The sequence below is a fragment of the Chanodichthys erythropterus genome, chromosome 1 (assembly GCF_024489055.1).
Source record: "Chanodichthys erythropterus isolate Z2021 chromosome 1, ASM2448905v1, whole genome shotgun sequence".
NCBI classification, from domain to species: Eukaryota; Metazoa; Chordata; class Actinopteri; order Cypriniformes; family Xenocyprididae; genus Chanodichthys; species Chanodichthys erythropterus.
Genome location: NC_090221.1, coordinates 24,016,974 through 24,043,626, shown reverse-complemented (window position 1 = coordinate 24,043,626; position 26,653 = coordinate 24,016,974). Strand labels below are relative to the sequence as shown.

At 40.5% G+C, this 26,653-nt stretch overlaps 1 protein-coding gene across 4 annotated transcripts in view; it reads right to left on the bottom strand.

Moving 5' to 3' along the window:
* Positions 1–26,653, bottom strand: part of fgfrl1a (fibroblast growth factor receptor like 1a) — a 217,402-nt gene that overhangs the window by 122,887 nt on the left and 67,862 nt on the right. The window contains exon 1 of one of the 4 annotated variants that reach the window (XM_067390765.1): positions 15,665–16,168. The exons of the other annotated variants lie outside the window; for them this stretch is intronic. The gene's annotated coding sequence lies outside the window, so the exon portion shown is untranslated. Of the gene's footprint in view, positions 1–15,664; positions 16,169–26,653 lie in introns of those variants that run through there. 4 annotated transcript variants of the gene reach the window in all.

Here is a 26,653-nt window from a genome sequence, read left to right as displayed (position 1 = left end):
GGGACAAACTTTGATGAGTAATAGCTCCTAACGAGAATTTCATAGAAACATGTGGGTTACCACGTTTGAAGAGCCTGATAGGCTCTCTCAGACCATACCTCAAAATGGGGTGTACGTTGTACCCCTGGGGCGCAAGAGCTGCCCAAAGTTGCCCCATAGACATACTATGGTGAAGCCGTGCCCATGAACCAGGAAGTACTGTGTTTTTCCTACTATGGGAAATTACATAGGGATTTTGTATTGAACATAACTCTGGATCACAATGTCTTAAAGACAAGGGGGTGGGCTCATTTTACTCAGGCAACCAATCAGTGTCTCAGGTTCATTGTGAAGCTATCAAGCCACGCCCTAGCAACCATATAGAGCACCATAGCAACAAGTTCCATAGACTTCCATTGAAAAAGATCAAATGAATATCTTTGGATAGGAGTGTCATAGAAACATGAGGGTGGGCTCATTTGACTCGGGGCAGCAAACGGCCAATCACGAATCACCTTAAACACTTCATAGCCACGTCCTAGCAACCATTTAGAGCACCCTAGCAACCCAAAGCAAAGAGGGATATCTTCAAATCTGAATATCATAGAGGCATGGGGGTTGGTTTATATCATTCATACTGGCAAGCAGCCTTTGGTTTATCATTACTGGCAGCTGCCAAGCCACTGCCTAGCAACCAAACAGAATACCCTAGCAACCGTTTTGCAAGATCTATATCTCTGCATCAGAGCATCATAGAGACATGGCGGTTGGCTCTGTTGACTCATGCTAGCAAACTGGACTTCCAACATGCTACACATGCTTTCAGTGAATAGCTACATGCTAATAGTGATTAGCTTAGGGTTTAAACATGACACAAACTAGTAAAAATGTGTTAGCAGAATGCTGGTAACATGCTAATTGTGTTAGCATCATGCTAGTAGCATGCTAATCATGTTAGCATTATGTTAGCAAACATGCTAATTATGTTAGCATCTTGTTAAAAACATGCTAACAACATGGTAATCATGCTAGCATCATGCTAGCATTATGCTAATCATGTTAGCATGTTGCTAACATTATGCTAACAAGATTAGCATCTTTCTAAAAACATGCTAAAGAAAGCATGTTAAGGGTGTTAGCATTATGCTAACATGATTAGCATCTTTCTAAAAACATGTTTGCAGCATGCTAAGGGTGTTAGCATTATGCTAGCAACATGCTAATCATGTTAGCATCTTGCTAAAAACATCCTAGCTGGACGGTAATTATGTTAGCATAATGCTAATCAAGAGTGCCGAGTTTTGCCACTGCAAGCACCATTCACATTTTCTTCAGGAAATGTACATTCTAGTATTGTAATTACTATTCACCTAGACAAAACTTTGGCGCGTAACTCGTCCCACACCATTTGTCGTAGACCCACGAATGAGGTGTCAAATCGACCGGCTTATTGAGGAGAGGTGTGCTATGACTTTTATAAGCGATCGGGTGTACGATGTTCGCACAGCGTACGAAAAAACGGCTGAAAAAACTCCCATAGACTTAACATTGGGTCAAAATCTGTGAGATCATATCTTTGGATCAGAAGGTCATAGAGACTTGGGGCTGGGCTCTTTTGATTCGGCCAGCCAATAAGTAGTGTCACAGCAGCTTCATAGCCACGCCCTAGCAACCAATTACAGTACCCTAGCAACCGGTGCCGAATTTTGCCACTGCAAGCACCATTCACATTTTCTTCAGGAAATGTACATTCTAGTATTGTAATTACTATTCACCTGAACAAAACTTTGGCGCGTAACTCGTCCCGCACCGTTTGTCGTAGACCCACGAATGAGGTGTCAAATCGACCGGCTTATTGAGGAGAGGTGTGCTATGACTTTTCTAAGCGATCGGGTGTACGATGTTCGCACAGCGTACGAAAAAACGGCTGAAAAAACTCCCATAGACTTTACATGGGGGCCAAATCTGTGAGATCATATCTTTGGTTTAGAAGGTCATAGAGACTTGGGGCTGGGCTTTTTTGACTCGGCCTATCAAGCAGCCAATAACTATTGACTTCATAGTCTCACCCTAGCAACATAACCAGGTGCCGAATTTTGCCACTGCAAGCACCATTCACATTTTCTTCAGGAAATGTACATTCTAGTTATTATTATTATTCCACACAAAATTTTGGCGCGCTACTCCTCCCGCAGCTTTTGTCCTAGACCCATGAATGAGGTGTCAAATCGACCGGCTTATTGAGGAGAGGTGTGCTATGACTTTTATAAGCGATCGGGTGTACGATGTTCGTCCGACGGGCGAAAAATCGGGCGAAAAATCCCATAGACTTAACATTGGGACGAACTTTGACAAGTCATAACTCTGGATCACAATGTCATAGAGACAAGGGGGTGGGCTCATTTTACTCAGGCAACCAATCAGTCTATCAAGATAATTTTAAAGCTATCAAGCCACGCCCTAGCAACCATAGAGAGTACCTTAGTAACAAGCTCCATAGACTTCCATTGAAAAAGATCAAAGGAATATCTTTGGATAGGAGTGTCATACAAACATGAGGGTGGGCTCGTTTGACTCGAGGCAGCAAACCGCCAATCACAAATAACCTTAAAGCCATCATAGCCACGCCTTAGCAACCATTTTAGAGCACCCTAGCAACCCAAAGCATAGGCAGATATCTTCAAATCTGAATATCATAGAGGCATGGGGGTTGGTTTATATCATTCATACTGGCAAGCAGCCTTTGGTTTATCATTACTGGCAGCTGCCAAGCCACTCCCTAGCAACCAAACAGAGTACCCTAGCAACTGTTTTGCAAGATCTATATCTCTGCATCAGAACATCGTAAAGACATGGGTGTTGGTTTATATTGTCAAGCAGCCTTTGGAGTATCATCATTGGTAGCTGCCAAGCCACTCCCTAGCAACCAAACAGAGTACCCTAGCAACCGTTTAGCAATATCTATATCTCTGCATCAGAGCATCATAGAGACATGGCGGATGGCTCTTTTGACTAATGCTAGCAAACTGGACTTCCAACATGCTACACATGCTAGCAGTGAATAGCTACATGCTAATAGTGATTAGCTTAGGGTTTAAACATGACACAAACTAGTAAAAATGTGTTAGCATCATGCTGGTAACATGCTAATTGTGTTAGCATCATGTTAGTAGCATGCTAATCATGTTAGCATCATGCTAGCAAACATGCTAATCATGTTATCATCTTGTTAAAACCATGCTAATCATGTTAGCATGTTGCTAGCATTATGCTAACATGATTAGCATATTGTTTAAAACATGTTAGCAGCATGCTAAGGGTGTTAGCATCATGGTAGCAACATGCTAATCATGTTAGCATCTTGCTAAAAACATCCTAGCAGGACGGTAATTATGTTAGCATAGTTTTGCCACTGCAAGCACCATTCACATTTTCTTCAGGAAATGTACATTCTAGTTAATGGTGCTTGCCAAAGGCAAAGCTCCATTCTTATTATTGCTCATACTTATTATAATTATTTTTCTGGACAAAAGTTTGTCGCGCTACTCCTCCCACAGTTTTTGTCCTAGACCCATGAATCAGGTGTCAAATCGACCGGCTTATTGAGGAGACCTGTGCTATGACTTTTATAAGCGATCGGGTGTACGATGTTCGTCCGGCGGGCGAAAAAGTAGCGAAAAAAATCCCATAGACTTTGCATTGCGACAAACTTTGACGAGTCATTGCTCCGAGCGAGAATTTCGTAGAAACATGTGGGTTACCACGTTTGAAGAGGCTGGCAAGCTCTGTCAGACCATACCTCAAAATGGGGTGTAAGTTGTACCCCTGGGGCGCAAGAGCTGCCCAAAGTTGCCCCATAGACATACTATGGTGAAGCCGTGCCCATGAACCAGGAAGTACTGTGTTTTTCCTACTATGGGAAATTACATAGGGATTTTGTATTGAACATAACTCTGGATTACAGTGTCATAGAGACAAGGGGGTGGGCTCATTTTACTCAGGCAACCAATCAGTCTCTCAGGATCATTGTGAAGCTATCAAGCCACGCCCTAGCAACCATATAGAGCACCTTAGTAACATGCTCCATAGACTTCCATTGAAAAAGTTCAAATGAATATCTTTGGATAGAAGTGTCGTACAAACAAGAGGGTGGGCTCATTTGACTCGAGGCAGCAAACCGCCAATCACAAATCACCTTAAAGACATCATAGCCACGCCTTAGCAACCATTTAGAGCACCCTAGCAACCCAAAGCATAGGCAGATATCTTCAAATCTGAATATCATAGAGGCATGGGGGTGGGTTTATATCATTCATACTGGCAAGCAGCCTTTGGAGTATCATCATTGGTAGCTGCCAAGCCACTCCCTAGCAACCAAACAGAGTACCCTAGCAACCATTATTCAACATCTATATTTCTGCATCAGAACATCGTAAAGACATGGGTGTTGGTTTATATTGTCAAGCAGCCTTTGGATTATCATCATTGGTAGCTACCAAGCCACTCCCTAGCAACCAGAGTACCCTAGCAACCGTTTAGCAAGATCTATATCTCTGCATCAGAACATCGTAGAGACATGGGTGTTGGTTTATATTGTCAAGCAGCCTTTGGAGTATCATCATTGGTAGCTACCAAGCCACTCCCTAGAAACCAAACAGAGTACCCTAGTAACCGTTTTGCAAGATCTATATCTCTGCATCAGAGCATCATAGAGACATGGCGGTTGGCTCTTTTGACTCATGCTAGCAAACTGGACTTCCAACATGCTACACATGCTATCAGTGAATAGCTATATGCTAATAGTGATTAGCTTAGGGTTTGAACATGACACAAACTAGTAAAAATGTGTTAGCATAATGCTGGTAACATGCTAACTGTGTTAGCATCATGCTAGTAGCATGCTAATCATGTTAGCATCATGCTAGCAAACATGCTAATTATGTTAGCATCTTGTTAAAAACATGCTAACAACATGGTAATCATGGTAGCATCATGCTAAGATTATGCTAATCATGTTAGCATGTTGCTAACATAATGCTAACATGATTAGCATCTTTCTAAAAACATGCTAGCAGCATGCTAAGGGTGTTAGCATAATGCTAGCAACATGCTAATCATGTTAGCATATTGCTAAAAACATCCTAGCTGGACGGTAATTATGTTAGCATCATGCTAATCAAGAGTGCCGAGTTTTGCCACTGCAAGCACCATTCACATTTTCTTCAGGAAATGTACATTCTAGTATTGTAATTACTATTCACCTAGACAAAACTTTGGCGCGTAACTCGTCCCGCACCGTTTGTCGTAGACCCATGAATGAGGTGTCAAATCGACCGGCTTATTGAGGAGAGGTGTGCTATGACTTTTCTAAGCGATCGGGTGTACGATGTTTGCACAGCGGACGAAAAAAAACGGCTGAAAAAAACTCCCATAGACTTAACAATGGGTCAAAATCTGTGAGATCATAGCTTTGGATCAGAAGGTCATAGAGACTTGGAGCTGGGATCTTTTGATTCGGCCAGCCAATAAGTAGTGACACAGCAACTTCATAGCCACACCCTAGCAACCAATTACAGCACCCTAGCAACCGGTGCCGAATTTTGCCACTGCAAGCACCATTCACATTTTCTTCAGGAAATGTACATTCTAGTTATTCTTCTTCTTCCACACAAAATTTCGGCGCGCTACTCCTCCCGCAGATTTTGTCACAGACCCATGAATGAGGTGTCAAATCGTGCGGATTATTGAGGAATGGTGTGCTATGACTTTTCTAAGCGATCGGGTGTACGATGTTCGTCCGGCGGGCGAAAAAGTAGCCAAAAAAATCCCATAGACTTTGCATTGCAACAAACTTTGACGAGTCATAGCTCCTAACGAGAATTTCGTAGAAACATGTGGGTCACCACATTTAAAGAGGCTGACAGGCTCTGTCAGACCATACCTCAAAATGGGGTGTAAGTTGTACCCCTGGGGCGCAAGAGCTGTCCAAATTTCCCCATAGACATACTATGGTGAAGCCGTGCCCATGAAACAGTGCGTTTATCCTACTATGGGAAATTACATAGAGATTTTGTATTGAACATAACTCTGGATCACAATGACATAGACACAAGGGGGTGGGCTCATTTTACTCAGGCAACCAATCAGTCTCTCAGGATCATATCAAGCCACCAATCAGTCTCTCAGGATCATATCAAGCCACGCCCTAGCAACCATATAGAGCACCTTAGTAACAAGCTCCATAGACTTCCACTGAAAAAGATCAAATTAATATCTTTGGATAGAAGTGTCATAGAAACATGAGGTTGGGCTCTTTTGACTCAGGGCAGCATACGGCCATTCAAAAATCACCTTCAAGACTTCATAGCCACGCCCTAGCAACCATTTAGAGCACCCTAGCAACCCAAAGCAAAGAGGAATATCTTAATATCTGGATATCATAGAGGCATGGGGGTTGGTTTATATCATTCATACTGGCAAGCAGCCTTTGGAGTATCGTCATTGGCAGCTGCCAAGCCACTCCCTAGCAACTAAACAGAGTACCCTAGCAACCGTTTAGCAAGACCTATATCTCGGCATCAGAACATTGTAGAGACATGGGGGTTGGTTTATATTGTCAAGCAGCCTTTGGTGTATTATCATTGGTAGCTGCCAAGCCACTCCCTAGCAACCAAACAGAGTACCCTAGCAACCGTTTAGAAAGAACTATATCTCTGCATCAGAACATCATAGAGACATGGCGGTTAGCTCTTTTGACTCATGCTAGCAAACTGGACTTCCAACATGCTACACGCTAGCAGTGAATAGCTATATGCTAAGAGTGATTAGCTTAGGGTTTAAACATGACACAAACTAGTAAAAATGTGTTAGCATCATGCTAGTGGCATGCTAATTGTGTTAACATGATGCTAGTAGCATTCTAATCATGTTAGCATCATGCTAGTCATGTTAGCATGTTGTTAGCATTATGTTAACATGATTACTATCTTGCTAAAAACATGCTAGCAGCATGCTAAGGGTGTTAGCATCATGATAGCAACATGCTAATCATGTTAGCATCTTGCTAAAAACACCCTAGCAGGACAGAAATTATATTAGCATCATGCTAATCAAGAGTGCCGAGTTTTGCCACTGCAAGCACCATTCACATTTTCTTCAGGAAATGTACATTCTAGTTGTTAATGTAATTCATTTTTCCAGGAGCTCATTGCTTCTACCTTCAGTTAAACTGCTAACAGTGATTGTAAATTAATTGCCTAAATTATTACATTATTTGCTAACTGCATTCTTAAATTGTGATGCTGACATGCATTCTCTGTAAAGCTGTTTTGAAATAATATGTATCGTGAAAAGCGATATACAAATAAATGTGAATTTAATTGAATTGAATAAACAGATAATTTTTGTTTTCGATTTGACTTGCACGATTTATAACCTGACATTTCAACGTTTCTTTGGACATAAGTCTATTTTTTTGTGATTAGTATTCACTAAGTTACACTTGATTTTCTAAGAACTATCAGGACTTGGACTTCGTTCAGATGGAGACGAGAGATCACGCATCATGTTAGTTTTCTTTATTTTACAAAAAGCACAACATTTTGTTTTTACTCTGAATGTACACAAATAAAAGGAGATATTCCACAGATTAAAATGGTGTATAACTCCTAACTCCCTCGGGTCGGCGGTCACGCCAGCGTGCTCACCGCATTTTTTTTTCTAACCAGTGTGAAAGAGACTCAAAATACTCCGTCAATGTAGCACATACAATTAAGAGCTATAAACCATTTTAATCTGTGGAATATCTTCTTTTATTTGTGTACAAAATGTTGTGCTTTTTGTAAAATAAAGAAAACTAACATGATGCGTGATCTCTCATCTCCCTCTGAACGAAGTCCAATCTGATAGTTCTCAGAAAATGAACTGTAACTTAGTGAATACTAATCACAAAAAAATTAGACTTGTGTCTAAATAAACGTTGAAATGTCAGGTTTTAAATCGAAAACAAACCTTCTGTGTTTATGTAATCTGTATGAAAAGAGAGCCATTTCAGAAGTCCTTGATTCAGCTCATTATCCGCTAATGCGGCCACGCCCACGGAGTCAGCGCTATTCAGAGGCAAATTCAGTCAATACATGCATACATCGTCTCAATCGTGTATTTATTGTCTTGAAAAGTGTTTTGAATAGCCATAGTTAGCTATCTCTGGCCTCTGTTAGTTCAGTTATTTCCTGGATTGCCTATTCTTCTTTAGCATTGGCATTTGTGGACTAAAGGTGCACAGAGCGCCCTCCGGCTGCAAGTATGAATTGTAAACACAGTATCCAGCGCTCAAAGTGACGACAATAAATAATGAATAAATACTCCTCTGTATAGAAAATTGACAGAAACATGAGAATCCATCAATATTTCTCCAAATGTGCATGCTTTTAAGCTAAAAGCCTATATGAAATGCCATAGAGGTAACATAACTGTTCAGACACTTTGTATCATAGAAATGCATTATATTTTAATAATAGAATACCATTATTTTAAATTGTAATAATATTTCACAGTATTGCTGTTCTTTCTGTATGTTTGATTTACATTATGATGAGCTTGAGGCATGATCAACAGAGGGTTTTTTCACAGCCTATCTGACTGAAAAGCCTCATTATTTATGCAGGTCATTAGAGCTCTTTTATGTGATACTTTTGTCTTCTCAGGTGAGAATCACCCATTATGCATGATTATTCAAAATTTAAATCTCTCTATCGTTTTATATGAAGGAGTAGGAATGATCATTTTTAAATAATTTTGAAGCAAAAACTCTAGTCTACAACCTCCAATACCCAGAAGTCTTGTGAACACAGATTTAATATATTTCAGTGACTTAAGTTTTTTTTTTTTTTTTTAATAACCACGCATAAACATTATTCCTTCAAAAATACAAACATGTACATACATGTTCCTGTTATGATATAGACACGGAGGCAGAGATAAAAGCAATCCAGGTGAGTTTATTTGAACAATATGTGAACACAGAGTGGTAATGGCTGTTATCAGGTTCTTGAGAGATGAATAGAAAGTAATACTGTCCTTGTATGGTTTGTGAATCCAGGAGCTGAGATGAGATGGAGGGAGACGTTGGAGACACTCACACACACAGAAGGGTAAGCACACGAAGGGACCAGGAGACGAAGGAGATGAAGGAGATCGCTGGAGCAGGTAAGTATGATGAAGGGGAGTCCTTAAGGTAAGCATTAACATGTAGTATTGCAAACGAGACCGGACAGTGGGTGTGTGTGAGTGTGGTGGCTTAGTAGTGCTGGTGATTGCCGAGTGAATGAGATGCAGGTGGCGGTGATTAGTACGCTGGTGATTGGGTGCGTGGGTACTGTGGTGAGGTGGAGCCTGGCGTGTCTGTGACAGTTCCTCACATATTAGTCTAGTTTGTGCTGAATACAGCGTAATGACACTTTTGTCATTTATATGTTTATGAACAACTGAAAAAAGCACAAATGTCAGGGCATGTCAAAACTTCTCCAAGCCCCAAATCAGCCTCAGACTCCAGAGGGTTAATTCATTATTACCAAACTGACAATGAAAAATACTTATAAATCATTAATTATTCTTAGTTAATGTTCATTTCTTAGTTACTGTTTAATAACATTACTAAAATCAAAATAACTTATTTAATGGACCTGAGATAAAACTAACAATGATCAGTTGTGTTTCTAAACTAACATTAACAAAAAAATAAAACTTTCTGTAACATATGTAGCTGTTGCTCAATCTTAGTTAATGCATTAAATGGAGACCTTATTGTAAAGTGTTATCTGTTGTTCTTTATAGCCTAATTCTTTTGCATTTTAATCTGTTTGAAAATTTCACTTTATATATTTTTTTGCAGTGTATTATTGTATTTAAACATTCAGAGTTGTTTTTGTTTTATTTCAAAAAGAGTTCTAAAACCTGTTAAACTATGACAACATTTTTTTGCAACTTATTTTAATATCGTGATAATACCGTATACCGTGATAAAAGCTACAGCAATTGATTGCAACATGAAAATTTGATACCGTCACATGCCTACTTTGGGCCCAATTTGGACATTTTCACTTAGTGGTGTACTCACTTTTGTGGCCAGCAGTTTAGGCATTAATGGCTGTGTGTTGAGTTATTTTGAGGGGACAGCAAATGTACACTATTATACAAGCTTACACTCACTACTTTACATTGTAGCAAAGTGAAATTTCTTCGGTGTTGTCACATGAAAAGATATAATAAAATATTTACAAAAATGTGAGGGGTGTACTCACTTCTGTGAGATACTGTATAAAGATCACCATTTTATAAGTCAGTCTGTGGCTCCCAACCTCTAAAGCATGAACAACACTTTATACATAAAGGATGTTATGAGACTGATTACGTTAAAATCATAGTAATTATTTTGGATTTACACTATCTTGAAGGATCGTTCATAACTGGCTGAAAATGTAGAACAAGAAATGTAAACATACTCCAGTTATGATGTATGGTGTGGTCTCTAACAGCTCCAACAGCTTCAGTGCATATTAAGATTTTTCCCAAGTTGACACAATTGAGATGGAATCAAGTGAAGTACTTCACTTGTATTTACAGATCTTTAATAACTAGAACAGGCATGAAAACCTAACCATTTCTTATATTAAATGTGTTCTCATTGCTTATCATGAAGCATTTGGACATTTTTGGGTCCAGGAAGTTCGACCAGCAATTAACATTTGAACGCTCTGTTCAGTGAGCTCCAGAATCTGTTTACTAAAGCCGACCAAGGGAAGAAAAGAGCCAGTGAGAGTCGGATGAAATTAAAAACCTCTTAAAACATTTGCCAGATTGAGTACGGGTCTCCCTCGGGAAAAGCTGCAATGAAGGGGTTTGTGGGATATCACATGTTGCCACCATGAAGTTTTGAGAGCCAACAGCTACACAAACAAAAATACCACCATGATGATGTTAAAACTGATCAGGCTGAAAATTGTCAAAACTTCAGTAGTTACAATAGGTGTCAGTTGCACACATTGTTTTTCTTCAGTTTGTTAGACTAACAAAAACTGTAATTGCAACTTTTTTTTTTTTTTTTTTGGAACATTTCATATTTTCCATTTCTTTTGAAAAACAAACATACATTCAAGGTAATATTGACTTTGGGACAGTTTTATAATGAAACCAGAATTCAGCAACTCAATGACTATAATCAGTCAATGGTAATCTATTTACACCACTAAGTACAGTTACACACAAACACTAAAATAAATAAATAAATAATTGATAAAAAAAAAAAAAAACTACATTTATGTAATACTAAATCTGCAACAAATCAGGAATTAAGGCATGAGAATAATCAAAATGCTTTTCCGATTTTTCGTGCATAACTGTGTTCCTACATTTGCAGCTTACACAAATACTAAGGCATTTAACATGCAAAAGATTAAGTGTATGAATTATATTTGCATTTCCAAAAGGAAATACCTGTGTTGAAAGTTTTAGGCTTTGGTAGCTTGTAAAAATACAAACACATGCAAGGAAGGCCAGACCAATCATTATTCACTATGCAAATAGTAGTCAAAAGGATATTTTTTATTAAATGATAAAATTAAAAAAATTTACAGCATTCCTAAGGCTAAAAATTATACAAAACTCAGTCTAAATGGAGTCGATACACAACAGTGGTTTAGGCTGAATTAATTGCAGAAGTTCAGTACATAGGGGTTTACATCAAACCCTAACCAGAGCATCTGAGAAATAACAAAGGATTGCAAGTACTGTGAATATGTAGCAAAAGAAAGATTGTATATCTCAGATATGTAAGTAATATCTCTATTCTACAGTCTCATCTAAAAGCCCATCTCCTCCCCTTGCGTTTCTGTCACTGCCTGGGGCAACAAGTAAAAGTGATGGGAATATTCTAACACAGACAGTTCTTTCAGACAGGTAAAGAACAGCCATTTCCCCTGCTGTCAATAGGTCAATTGCTACCAATTGCAATAGCATGAAAGTTAACGCTGCCCTGAGGCAATGGGCTGGGCATCTTTACATCAGACAAGACCTTAAAGAAATCAGCAATGTATTCTGTTAATCACAAGTACCTATAAAGTTTAATTGAGGGGGAAAAAATCCCATAGACTTACACTGACGGAGGCATATATAAACAAAGTATAATAGTGACTTTTTTGAGGGAGGAGGGTGGGCTGTTTTAACAGTAAAGGCCGATGTTACGAATGGGGACTCAGGCAGAGATCCATTTGCAAGCTTTATTGAAGTTAGAGTGGTCGTACAGGCAGGGTCAGACAGGAGCAAACAGGAATCACAAGGAACAGGCAGAATCGTGGTCAGTATACAGGCAATGGTCAGAGGCAGGCAGACATCAATCACGGAACAGGATAACAGAGCGAGGGTCAAAGCAGGAACAGGAACAGACAGGATAAACACAGGGTAACGCTTGGAATTGCAACAATAGTTAACAAGACTTCGCCGTGAGGTGGTGTGTGTGAAAGTCCTTTATAGTCCTGGTAATGAGCTGCAGCTGGGTGTGGTGATTAGTGTGGAGTGATTGTGGAGTGAGTGTAGGGCTGAGTTCCAGTTCGGTTTGAGACACGCACTCGCGAACTTCCCTAAACACTTCCCCTCGGGGGAATCCCTGCCGCCATTTTGAAGTGCGTTCCACTTCGTGAAGTGGATGAGGGAAGTTTATATGGACAGACCCTCGCTCCCTTGATTTTGACCAAGGGAGCGAGTCTACTTCATATGTATACTTCAGGCAGCTCCATAACCCACAATGCAACACGATTGTGACGTCACCGCATATCGCGTTTAATTTACCCCACCACAAACAACTCTATGATATATTAATTATGTTTTAAACATTTAAAACACACATATATACATATAGGATGCTGTATTCAACAATTTTGTAAGGGGAAAAAATAAATAATAAATCAGCTCCATTGCGGATTCCAAGTGATCAAGGGCTTAGGACGTTCCAGTTCAGCCCATACAAAGGTTCCGCCAGAAGTGGGCACTCTTGCAACGTAAGCAATGACGTACATCCGAGTCAACGAGACCGAGTGAAGTTAGCGAGGGAAGGGCATTTAAAAACCGAACTGGAACGCAGCCTAGGTGATAAGCAAGGGAGGATTATGGGAAATGGAGTCCGGAGTGAACAGGAACGTGACAGGAACAGACGTGATCATGACAGCCGATACTTCATTTTCTGCAATCCGCTCTGTCTTGCACACAGTCGTGTCTGCACAGCTTTCAAAGTATACTCAACTGCAGATAAGCACTGATGGATGAGTTTGACATGCCCAGTACAACTTTTTTTCTACAAGCTAAGACATCAAAGGGCAGCACTGTCATTTACAGGACAATCGCTCGGAGGGATAGAAGAAAAGTAGCGGGTCTGTCATTGCATGCAAGAACCAAAACAAAAAACAATGGAGAATGATATGCTCCTTTCTTTACTGATTTGTAAAGAGTACACTCTTCTTTGATTGCTGCACAATACATCACAACTAGTGGACTCTTCTGTCTCAACATTCAACTTGGTCTGTGTGGACACAAAAATGGGCTGCATGCTGATGGTATGCACAGACAGCCACGGACCCTCCTGATGACGAAAATTATGTCACACGGACAGTGTGCAGACTTTTGTGGAGCACGGGTATGGAAGAATACTTTGGGCTTAAATGATTAGTTAATTTTAAAATTAAAATTACCCCAAGCTTTATTCACCCTCAAGCCATCCTAGGTGTATATGAATTTCTTCTTTCAGATGTAAAATGATCCTGCCTACTCGTTCATATAATACAATATATTGAGACGTGAATCATCATGAATAATGAGGTAATTCACACCTGAGAAGACAAAATAATCGCATAAAGACCTCTAATGACCTGCATAATAATGAGGGCTTTCAGTCAGGTAGGCTGTGAAAAAAACCTCTGTGATCATGTCTGAAGCTCATCATGGGGTATATCAAACATACAGAAAAAAACAGCAATACTTTGAAATATTATTACAATTTAAAATAATGGTATTCTATTATATACTTTAAAATATAATGTATTTCTGTGATGCAAAGTGTCTGAACAATTATGTTACCTCTGTGGCATTTCATATAGCCTTTTAGCTTAAAAGCATGCACATTTGGAGAAATATTGATGGATTCTCATATGTTTATGTCAATTTTCTATACAGAGGAGTAATATTTATTTAATATTTATTGTCTTCACTATTTAACACTGGATACTGTGTTTTCAATTCATACTTGCAGCCGGTGGGCGCTCTGTGCACATTTAGTCCACAAATTAATCTAAAGAAGAACAGGACATTCCAGGAACTAACGGCATGTCTTGCAGATGTCTCTAACCAGATAAACACTTTTCAATACAATAAATACATGATTGTGACGATGTATACATGTATTGCCTCAGAATTTGCACCTGAATAGCACTCACTTCATGGGCGTAGCCGCATTAGCGGATAATGAGCTGAATCACAGGCGTCTGACGTGTGTCTCTTTTCATACAGATTACATAAACACAGAATATTTGTTTTCGATTTGATTTACATGATTTAAAACCTGACATTTCAACGTTTCTTTAGACATAAGTCTAATTTTTTTGTGATTAGTATTCACTAAGTTACAGTTCATTTTCTGAGAACTATCAGATTGGACTTCGTTCAGAGGGAGATGAAAGCTCAAACATCATGTTAGTTTTCTTTATTTTGCAAAAAGCACAACATTTTGTTTTTACTCTGAGTGTACGCAAATAAAAGAATATATTCCACAGATAAAAATGGTGTATAAATCTTAATTGTATGTGCAACATTGACGGAGTATTTTGAGTCTCTTTCACACTGGTAGAAACTACATATTTTACTTTATAAATTAAAAAAAAAAAATAAAAATAAAAATCTTACACAAATGCATTGCTTCACTTAAAGACTTTATTTTTCCTACCCTGATTTTAGCCCTCTGATTTGAATGCTCTGTTTGAAAGGGGTGTGTCTGCTGTGAGACTTCAGTGTTCAGTGTTCGAAAACTTTTGGCACTTTTTTACTATTACAGTTCTCATGGTTTACTAATCGTGAAAAGTGTTGATTATAGCATTATATTGAGATCATGGCATGAACGGTTGCGGTGATGAGCGTATAGCCGATCACAGACATGTTGAGTGCATGAATGCAGTCATCTCGTCATTGTAACTCGATTTCTGCACACTAACGAATGCTTTAATCATAACTAACAGTGCAAACACAATAATGTAAATAAGAGATTTGTTGATTCTAATGGGAGTTTTGGCAAGAGTCCAGAACTCAGTCACTGATAACCTTGTGCTGTTTGATTGACAGCTACAGTGTGCACTGTTTTATTGACAGCTCCAGCGATTGTAAAGGGAGTGTTCTTTGATGCTTTCTATATATTAATAACTTAATTACAGTTTAAATAACAGATTATTTTCACTACTAAGAGAAACAATGTGAAGTTGACCCTTTAGTCACTGGTTTCATTTACTGACAATAAACGATTTTGAGACAAAGAACATCTGACTGTTGATGAAATATTACATATCAGATTTTGGTTAGACATGAACACATAATCCGTACATATCAAACGATCTGTAACAAAGCAATAGTAACACAGTAAAAACTTTTTTACTTGCATAAGTATGATGCGCCGTTCCTGACGGATCCAATATAGAGGCACAGCATCGTTTTTTTTACTTCAGGCTCTGCAAATCCAGCACAGCTACTGTGTTTTTCCACAACTTGGCACTGCATAACATTTTGCACCCTTCAAAGCCAAGTTTATTGCTCAGTTTCTCAATACAGTGTTAGCATCACATCTGTTATTTACCTACTACTTGTCATGCACAAATCAGAGGGCGGGGCTACAGTGGTAACGATGTAGAAGTAAGCGTTGATTTTCTTCTGCAGAGGCGGTCTTTCACCTATCTATGATATAATAAATAGGCACATTCCACAACCAGTCGTAAACTGGGCTTGGTTTAAATAAAAGCTGTTTTTGGACTAACAAGGAAGCTTTCAGTTCTGAAATTTACAGTATATTCTTGTAGTATGATGACCTGTTCTATGTCAAAAGCTCAAGGAATATTTGATTTCTCAATTCATGACCCCTTTAAGCAATTTCCAATCCAGCATCAAGAACACCTTAGCAACCTCCCATAACACATTAGCAACCATATGACAACATCTTAGAGAAACACACACTTAGATTGTGAAAGAAAAGTCCTAAAAAATTGCCTGTAGCACAAGCAGTACAACATGGTAACATCAACATCAAAATTTTCATAAAATGTATTTCGATTTTTCAGAAAATACATGATAAACTGATAAAATGTATGCCTTGAAGTCACTTTGGATAAAAATTACTGCCAAATGCATAAATGTAAATATATTGTTTTAAATGTTCACTCTACAAACTGTGAACATCTATGAACATATATTTTAAATGTTTACTCTAAAAGTCCATAAAAATGTACTGTGTGAATATGAAGGAACTATTTTTTTTTTTTTTTTTTTTTTTTACAGGCGTTTTATCCATACTTTGAATTACGCTTTGTACTGTGTTGTGTTTTATGGATAAAAGAAATGCGAGTAAACTTAATGGAAAATGTACTAGTAAATTTCAGCCAGGACATCTGTTTTTCTACAATTCCTTTCTTATGTTGCAAGTTTAAATTTATGGAAAAGTCTCCAATTGAAAAAGTTTAAAGTTGCCTTTAAATCACACAAATGTCAAAAAAAAAAAAAAAAAAAAAATTACATGCATGCACACACACAATATATATATATATATATATATATATATATATATATATATATATATATACACACACACACACACACACACATCTTAGTGGAACTTTCAAATAAATAGTAATGTAATACATTAGACAGGCCTTAACATAATCAATATAATCACATGAATCAGTCAATTGAAAAACAGATACAGTACAAAACAGCTTCATCATGTTTGGGCTTTCAGATGAAGGGGAAAAAAAACATGTTGTGAATGGCACAGGATCCCACAAAGTTGAGCAGTGACTGAGTGAGTGGTTTATCTAATGAAGGGCTGGAGTGGTGGGAAAAGAAAGGTTTGGCTGGCTCTGCCGTTCTGCAATGGCCCCAAAGGAGACACACTTTTCTGGGAATCTCAGGACCAGAAGCCAGTAGGGTGTTGGGTGCTGAGCGGATAATGTTGCCATGTTGACCAGTCAGCAGATTATTTAAAGTCTTTAGTTCCCTTTGCTGTTCTGGCAGTAGGAACATGACATGAACTCTTTTTATTCCTTCTTAAAACAAAGATATTTATTAAAGCGTAAAATGCTAGTTTTCATACATTACCATAGATTATTTTTAAGAATAAATGTAAAGAATCTAAGAATAAAAAAATAATTGTGAGGTTTATGCTTAAAAAAAGTCAATGAATTGAGAACAACAGACTTATCTTAAGATATATTTTCCTAAGACAAAATATTTTCCTAAAACACAAGCAAATGTATCTTGTTTTTATTTATTTATTTATTTATTTTTTATTTTTTTTTTTGCCATGCAACGACATGCCGATATATAATTGTCAAAGTAGAAAGAGGCTTTGATAGGAAATGAATAATGCTGGTCAAAGAACCAGACCTCAATGGGACTTACTTCAGAAACATTTAAAGCTGTCAGTTCTGAGGAGCAGAACTTCCATCTCACCTTATATAATGGCCACAGGTTCAATGGAAACAAAGCGTGGTATGTCCTTCTAAATTATCCCAGATCATGTTCATTTTAAACAGCACCTGTCTTCTCGGTGTAAACGAATTGAGGAATGAAATGTTGCAGTAAATTCTGGACATCAGAGTGCTGAAAAGCTATGAAAAGTCCACATTTAGCAGGGGTTGTTTTCGCAAGCTAACGAGACCAGAACCAAAGAGTTTTTAAAGGATGACTTTTATGAGAGCTCAATAGAAGAAACTTGGGACTGGATGACAATTATGCAGATGTATTGGACGTGAAAAGGGACCATGAAAAAATACAGAGGGAGCAGAGAATTCCCAGGGCTGCAACCTCGGCCGGGAAGTCAAAGGAAAAGCCAGCTTCTTATTGCGTGCTGGCAAAAAACTGTGTTAAAGGCCACAACTTCAATTACACGTGGCTGCTGTGGGGGCTTTATATTTCACAGGGGTGAGATAAAAATGACCTCCACAGGGTGCCTTGTTGGCCGTGTGGACTCAACGATGGGGACAATGATGGGGATTAATAATTGAGCCGGGAACAGATGTATTGACGAGCACAATAGGTTTGGGTTGCATGTGGCAAAAGAAACACAACCCTATGCTAGACCAGGGGTTCCCAAACTTTTTTGTCAGCCAAATACATTAGACATTTTCTAGAAGTACCCCCTGAGATTTTAAGTTAATATTTTAATAATTAAACAACACATTTGATTGTTCACAATTCTCTGATGTTGGTTAATGGTCACATGACATGCAGGTAAACAGATAAAACATTGTTTTTTTTTTTTTTTAGTATTTTATTTTAATTGTTTTTACTTTAAAAATATTTATATACACTTTCAGCCAAAAGTATGGAATAATTAAGATTTGTATAATGTTTTTGAAATAAGTCACTTTTGCTCATCAAGGCTGCATTTATTTGATCAAAAATACAGTAAAAACACTAATATTGCAAAATATTATTACAATTTAAAATAACAGTTTTTTATGTGAATGTATGTTAAAATGTAATTTATTCCTATGATGGCAAAGCTGAATTTTCAGCATCATTACTCCAGTTTTCAGTGAAGCATTGAATGTTACACTGAAAACAGTTGTACTGATTAATATTTTTGTGGGATAAGTACGTTTTAATGCAAGGATGCATTAAATTGATCAAATGTGATAGCAAACACATTTATAATGTTTTCACAAAAATATTATGCAGAACAACTCTTTATTACCGTTTTTACTGAGCTCTGAAAACACGGTATTATCAGCTGCATGTGTGTAAATAAACACAGTGCCGCTCTTCACTCTGAAACACTAAGGCCCAGTTTCACAGACAGGGCTCAGCCTAAACCAGGATTAGGCCTTAGTTCAATTAGGGTATTTAAGTAGCTTTTATAAACGTTCACTAGAAAATAACATTACTGGTGTGCATCTTGAAACAAAACAATGGCACTGACATATTTTAAGATATGTCAGTGCAAGTTGCTCTCAGTTAAAATAGCTCAAACATGCATTTTAGTCTAGGACTATCTTAAGCCTTGTCTGTGAAACCGGGGGAAGGTGCAACAGACTATATACTTCTTTTTAAACTGCAGCCTTCAATTTGATAAATGCTATTTAATCAGATATTTCACTATTTCAGTTTTATTTTGATTACTTGTATAGCCCCATTTTTTTATTGAATGTTACATTTAATTAAATTAATTATTAGCTTTTCATCAACTCACAAAGCCCCATTTGGGAAACCCTGCGCAAGGCAAACAGGCCCAGCCAGTCACACATCCGAGTGTGTTCTATTCGGCTAATTCCATTATACTGCTCAGAAAAACGGCTCACAGAGGCCCAGAATGCAGGGCATGAGTATATAAGATATCCGCCCTTTCCCTCCCCTCAGATGACAAAGAATAAAAACAGAGCTATAAATGTTCGTTCATCACACATCAGTCTACACAGCATCTGCAATTTGCATCTTTCCACAAGAAAACTGGTGGCTTTTGAAGAATGTTAGATGTTCAAAACTTATGAACATGTCATGCTGACAATCCATTGGCTTGAGGTTGCGGCACAGTTCAAGGTGTGGAGTGCTGAAAAGAAGAGGGAAAAGGTTGTGGCACAGCGCAAGGACAACTTGATATCAAAACAGTATTGCAAATGGAAACTATTAACAGTGTATGCTGGAAGTACAAGTGGCTGAAATCTCTATGGCTAATATTTAACAGTGACAGCCTTCAGTTGCCTGATAAGGCTGAGACAAGCCTGTCTGATCACACTTATGTGTCTTATCTGTGCTCAGGGCACTAACCCCACTTCAGATAGGAGGCCACCACCTGCAATTGCTCACTTTTGTAATAAACTTTGTATATTTGTTAAATAGGAGCCCCATTGCACTACAACAACAGATGCAGGTCTAAGCCTATGGTATTATTGTGGTATTATCCATGGGACAAAGCATGAGTACACATCAAAAAATACATTTCATTATTGATATTTGTGGTGCATCATTATTATTATTGCTCACATTTAGGGTCATGGGTTTGTTCTAAACTTCAATGTTTAAGGAGAGGCTTGAGGAGAGGCTTGTTATTGTTGAATAAGCAATCAAACTTTTGATTTTCTGCATGATAAAATACGGTTCCAAACTTCAAATAAATGCTGTTCTTTTGAAGTTTCTATTCATTAAAGAATCAATGTGCTGTAAAAAAAAAAAAAAAAAAAAAAAATAATAATAATAATAATAAAATCCTGTTAAAAACAAAACAAATATCATGATTTTCACAAAAACATGAAGCAGCACAACTGTTTTCAACATTGATAATAAGTAAGGGTTAATCAACTCCTAGCTGTGCATTAAATGATTTTAATGCATGATGTGGAGGCAAACCTGGCATGAAGCGGAGTGCATTCAAATAGTTTAATGCACTGCTAGCCGTGGATTATCCCGCTTATACCATGGTCATTTGCCAGCATTGACAATTTAGTAAACTAGTAAAAATGACAGTTATTTTCGTCAGTCATTTCTCATCAGATCTAGTATTCAGCCTACTTTGAATCAGACACAGAGATAAAGTAGTGCATAAGATTACATCTATTTGAATGAATTATAGCATTTATTTGAATTCATTATAAAGAGCGAGAGTAAAGAGAGAGAGAGATGTATGTGTGAATTACCTGCATCTGTTCAGCATCTCTATTAACAACGAAGATGTGAGTTTAATTATTTCAAAACCAGTAATGTCACCCCCTCGTTCCTGAGAGATATAAAAGTAGTGGTTCAGTAGCAAAGCTATTTCATTTTGAAAAGTCACAGGGCAGCTTTGATAAGTTTCTGTGTTCCTGAATGTTTGTGTGTGCGCAGCACGATCTCCCAGTGATGTATGCCTGTGCACTATGTACCTGTACCTAATGGTTTTATTGCACACCTTCCAGCCAAACAGATTTGAGCAGGGGACTCAAACTCAAATTGGCGGGGGGCCGTTTCTGTGATTGACAACGCGGAGACAGGATAAAACACTGCAAGAAGCAGGAGTGTGTGAGAGAGAGGGGAACTGCTGACTGAGTTTTTCTGTTGGACATTTGTATTTACAGAATAAAGCTCAGTCAGCAGTTGAACGCCGACCCTGTCCCCTTCCTTCCCACATCTACGAACATTGATTGTACTACACTGGTGCCGAAACCCGGGAAGGAAGTTGGGTGGCCTCCACCCCATTTGCAGACGTCATCGCCTCCCTCGCGGTCCTACATCAGGAGCAACACCAGGCCCTGCTGGACCTGCGGAACGACCAAGAACAGTGTTTCCAAGCCAACGTGCAGACCCAGCAGGAGGACCGCGAGAGGTTCCGGAGCTGGATCGACCGGGAGGTTCACACAGAGACCATCAGGCAGCCGGCTGTGCCCACCCACCTGCCGTTGGACTACCCCGAAGCCTTCCTCGACCTATTCAAGCGGTCTGCTGAGGCGAGTGGTTGGCCGCGGGACCAATGGTCCATGAGGTTGGTCCCGCTCCTATCGGGGGAGTCGCAGGTGGCGGCACAGCAGCTGCCAGTGCAGAACCTCCTGGTCTTCGATGACCTTCGGTGGGCCATCGTCCAGCGGCCGGCCCTTCGTGATGGCCCAACAGCTCTGGGACTCGTGCCGCAAATGGCTACTGGCTGAGGAAAGCAACGTGGACCTGGTCATCGATCTTGTGGTACTGGATCAGTTCATCACTCGGCTTCCAAAGAAGACCGCCGAGTGGGTCCAGTGCCACCGCCCCACTTCGCTGGACTCAGCCATACAACTGGCGGAGGACCACATGGTGGCGTGCCATGGGGTCGGCGACCCCTTACCATCTACCTCTCTCTCTCCTTCTTTTAATTCCCCCTCTCTCTCTCTCTCCTGTCCCTCTTCCCAGGTCTCGTCCGCCCGGCCCGCCACGTGTTCCGCCCCGGGGTGGAACGGAACAGGGGGGCGGGGCTCTCTGCTGCCGGGCCAGACCCTGCTCCTGCTTCTCCCCTCTCTCCGTGCCAACCATTTAACCCGCTCTCTGCCACAAGAGCGGCGGGCAGGTCTGGGCCGGCCTGTTGGCGTTGCGGGGACCCGGAGCACTTTGTGGACAGGTGTCCAGTGATGGAGGTTGGGACATTGATCCGGGTCCTGGACGACACGCAGGCTGCCCCTGGTCAAGCTGTCGGGTACCAAATACCTGTGAGTATCAAGGGGGATACCTATCAGGCTTTGGTGGACTCAGGATGTAACCAAACCTCTGTTCATCAAAGCCTGATTTCGTCCAGGGCATTGAATACAAGCTGCTTGGTTAAGGTGCGGTGTGTGCACGGGGATGTGGTGAAATATCCGTTAGTGCCCGTCATTATTCAATTCAGGGGTCAAAAGCATAGTGTTGATGTGGCAGTTAACCCGCGAGTGCAGGTGGGAGAGACTGATCAGAGACCAGTGTGTTCAGCTTCAGGGGAACAGAGCGAAATCGGAAGACTTCTTCTTAAAGATCGTGATGACTTTCCCCTGGAGCAGTCTCACGAGGAGTCGCTAAAACACGCATTTGAAAGGGTCAGTAGCATCGATGGTCAGCCTCTCCAGCCTGGACGTCTGCTTTCTTATCCATATTTTGCAATCATAAAAGAGAGGTTGTATCGAGTGACCCAAGACACTCAGACAAAAGAGGATATGACCCAATTGTTAATTCCAAAGAGTCACAGGGAAATGCTTTTCCAAGCGGCTCATTCTAATCCGATGGCTGGGCATTTAGGACAAACGGCAACACTAAATAGCCTCATGACCCAATTGTTTTGGCCAGGCATTCACGAGAATGTGCGCAGGTGGTGCGCGTCTTGTCGTGAATGTCAGTTGGTAAACCCACCGGCAACCCCAAAAGCGCCTTTGCGCCCTCTCCCATTAATGCAGGTCCCCTTCGAAAGAATTGGTATGGACCTCATCGGGCCATTAGAGCGATCAGCGAGAGGGCATCGCTTTGCATTAGTCAATGTAGATTATGCAACGCGATATCCCGAAGCAGTGCCGCTCTGCAACATTTCCGCTAAGAGTGTTGCGGATGCACTGTTTAGTTTAATCTCCCGAGTGGGGATTCCAAAAGAAATCCTCACTGACCAAGGCACGGCGTTTATGTCACGCACGTTACGCTAACTTTACGAATTGTTGGGCATTAAAATCGGTTTGTACCAGCGTCTTTCACCCACAAACGGACGGACTGGTCGAATTCTATAATCGCACGCTTAAATTCATGATTCGTAAATTCGTTCAAGAGGACGCCAAAAATTGGGATAAGTGGTTAGAACCTCTGTTATTCGCAGTGCGAGAAGTCCTGCAAGCCTCCACGGGGTTTTCCCCCTTTGAGCTTCTCTTCGGATGCCAGCCCCATGGGGTATTGGACGTCCTGAGAGAGACTTGGGAGGACGGACCATCTCAGGCCAAAAACGAAATTCAGTATGTGCTGGACTTGAGAACAAAACTTCACACTTTGGGGGCGGATGTCAATGGAGAATTTGTTGCAAGCCCAGCACAGACAGAGCCAGCTGTATGACAGGGGACTAATTTACGCAAATTCTCACCGGGAGATAGAGTACTAATTGTATTGCTCCCCAATTCAAGCTCGAAATTACTTGCAAAGTGGCAAGGACCGTTTGTGGTTACACGGCAAGTTGGCGAGCTCGATTATGAGGTCATACATTCCGATAGGAGAGGAGCACGTCAGATTTACCACCTCAATCTCCTTAAAAAATGGAATGAGGTGGAATCAGTGATGCTGGCGACAGTGGTTAGCGGAGAGGATGATCTCGGGCCAGAGGCGAACATCAAAAGACAATCCCTCGCTCTGGCCCCAGGGGGAGATCACCTCTCGCCCTCCCAGCTCACTGATTTGACTAAGTTGCAAGCAGAGTTTGCGAACGTGTTTTCTCCCTTACTGGGTCGTACAAACCTCATTCAGCACCACATTGAGTCGGAGCCGGGTGTGGTGGTTCGCAGCCGGCCGTATAGGTTGCCTGAACACAAGAAAAAGGTAGTTCAGGCGGAATTATGGGCTATGCTTGAAATGGGAGTAATAGAAGAGTCCAGCAGTAACTGGGCGAGCCCGATAGTTTTGGTCCCCAAGACGGATGGCTCAGTTCGGTTCTGTGTGGACTATCGCAAGGTGAACGCAGTGTCGAAATTTGACACGTATCCAATGCCACGGGTGGACGAATTGCTTGACCGGCTAGGTACAGCTCGATTTTATTCGACACTGGACTTAACGAAGGGATATTGGCAGATCCCCTTGTCGCCATTATCCAAAGAAAAGACAGCTTTCACGACGATGTTCGGATTACACCAATTCGTTACCCTTCCATTCAGCCTGTTCGGAGCACCGGCTACCTTTCAGCGTCTGGATACAATTTTGCGGTCCCATGGTGCATATGCCGAAGCCGGGCTCATGGCCAACCCGAAGAAGTGTGTGATTGAGCGCGTGGAAGTAAGTTATCTGGGCTTCCACTTGGGGCATGGACAGGTGCATCCCCAAATTGATAAGACGGCAGCGATTGCGACCTGTCCGTGCCCCAAAACCAAAAAGGAGGTTAGACAGTTCCTCGGGCTGGTGGGATATTATAGGAGGTTTGTACCTACTGTGTGGCAAGGGGGGCGTGGTTCAGCGAGGTCTGCAACGGGAGAGAGCGTCGGGAGATCTTTGGTGAGTGAGCGGGTTGAATGTAAATCACGAAGACCGGTTTCTCATTCCAGTAATTGGTGCGGAGACAGGATAAAACGCCGCGAGAAGCAGGAGTGTGTGAGAGAGAGGGGAACTGCTGACTGAGCCACTGGTACAAGACAACACTGCTGGAGTGAAGCACATTGTGGATTGTGTATACTGAGACTGGAGTGAAGCCCTTTGTGGATTATTTTGTTTTGCTGTTGTGCGTTGCTCAGTTTTTCTGTTGGATATTTGTATTTACTGAATAAAGCTCAGTCAGCAGTTAAACGCTGACCCTGTCCCCTTCCTTCCCACATCTACGAACATTGATTGTACTACACTATACTATAAATACTTTATTTACCATACTAAATGTAAACAGCAGTGTCTCTCCCATTGTTACAGAGTGTAATATAATTTTATAATACTATTACTAATATAATACTACTAATATAATACTATTAATTGCAATAGTCTGGTGCAACTTCTCACATCCAACAAGGTGCATTGCCAAAAAAATAAAAATCTCTCATTGTTAAATAAGTTATTAGTTTTTTAAATTTAGTGGAAGTATTTTCCCTTACTTTATGTTAGCTTAAATAACATTAAAATCTTGCACTGAACAACACTGTACTGAACAAATGCAATTCCTGAATACATTTGTACACTCTTCTGTTTCTTGCCAGACACCTGTCAACGCTTGTGCTCACACAGCTGAGACACATTTGTCCAAGATGCTATTTGAGCATCGGTAACATTTAATTGTTGCATTGGATGCGTTTTGGTGGTTTAAATTGAAGCTCATGACTTAAAGTCGAGTGTTTTTACTGTAATTTAGGCAAGCACGCTCATAATAGAAGCGACGCAATTGAAAGCGCAGCTCATGCCACTGGAGTGAAAGTGCATTGGAAAGGAGGAGAATGCGGTGCAGCCGCTTATGTGACGCAATATGTGAATGCCCCTTAGAACGGCGACTTTTTCTTTGCATATCAGACAGGTAGCAACTAGAGAATAATAATAACTAGAATGTACATTTCCTGAAGAAAATGTGAATGGTGCTTGCAGTGGCAAAACTCACCCCTTGGTTGCTAGGGGTTGCTAAGGTACTTGGGGTAGTTGCTAAGGTGTTGCCAGGCGGTTGCTAGGGTGTTCTGGTGGTTGCTAAGGTGTTGCTAGGCGGTTGATAAGGTACTTGGGGTGGTTGCTAAGGTGTTACTAGTCAGTTGCTAGGGTGTTCTGGGTGGTTCCTAGGCGGCTGTTATGGTAACCTGGGTGGTTGCTAGGGTGTTGCTAGGCAGTTGTTAAGGTACCTGGTGTTGTCACTATGGTGATGCTAGGCGGTTGCTAGGATATTCTGGGTGGTTGCTATGGTAACCTGGGTGGTTGCTAGGGTGTTGCTAGGCAGTTGCTAAGGTACCTGGGATGGTCACTACAGTGTTGCTAGGTGGTTGCTATGGTGTTCTGGATGGTTGCTAGGTGGTTTCTATGGTAACCTGGGTGGTTGCTATGGTGTTACTAGGTGGTTGGTAGTTGTTACAGATAGTTACTATTGTGTATCTATAGAGTTCTTGGCATGTTCTCAGCCCACTTCAGCACTTAGCTAATCACTATTAGCATGTAGCTATTCACTGCTAACATGTGTAGCATGTTGGAAGTCCAGTTTGCTAGCATGAGTCAAAAGAGCCAACCACCATGTCTCTACGATGTTCTGATGTAGAGATATAGGTCTTGCTAA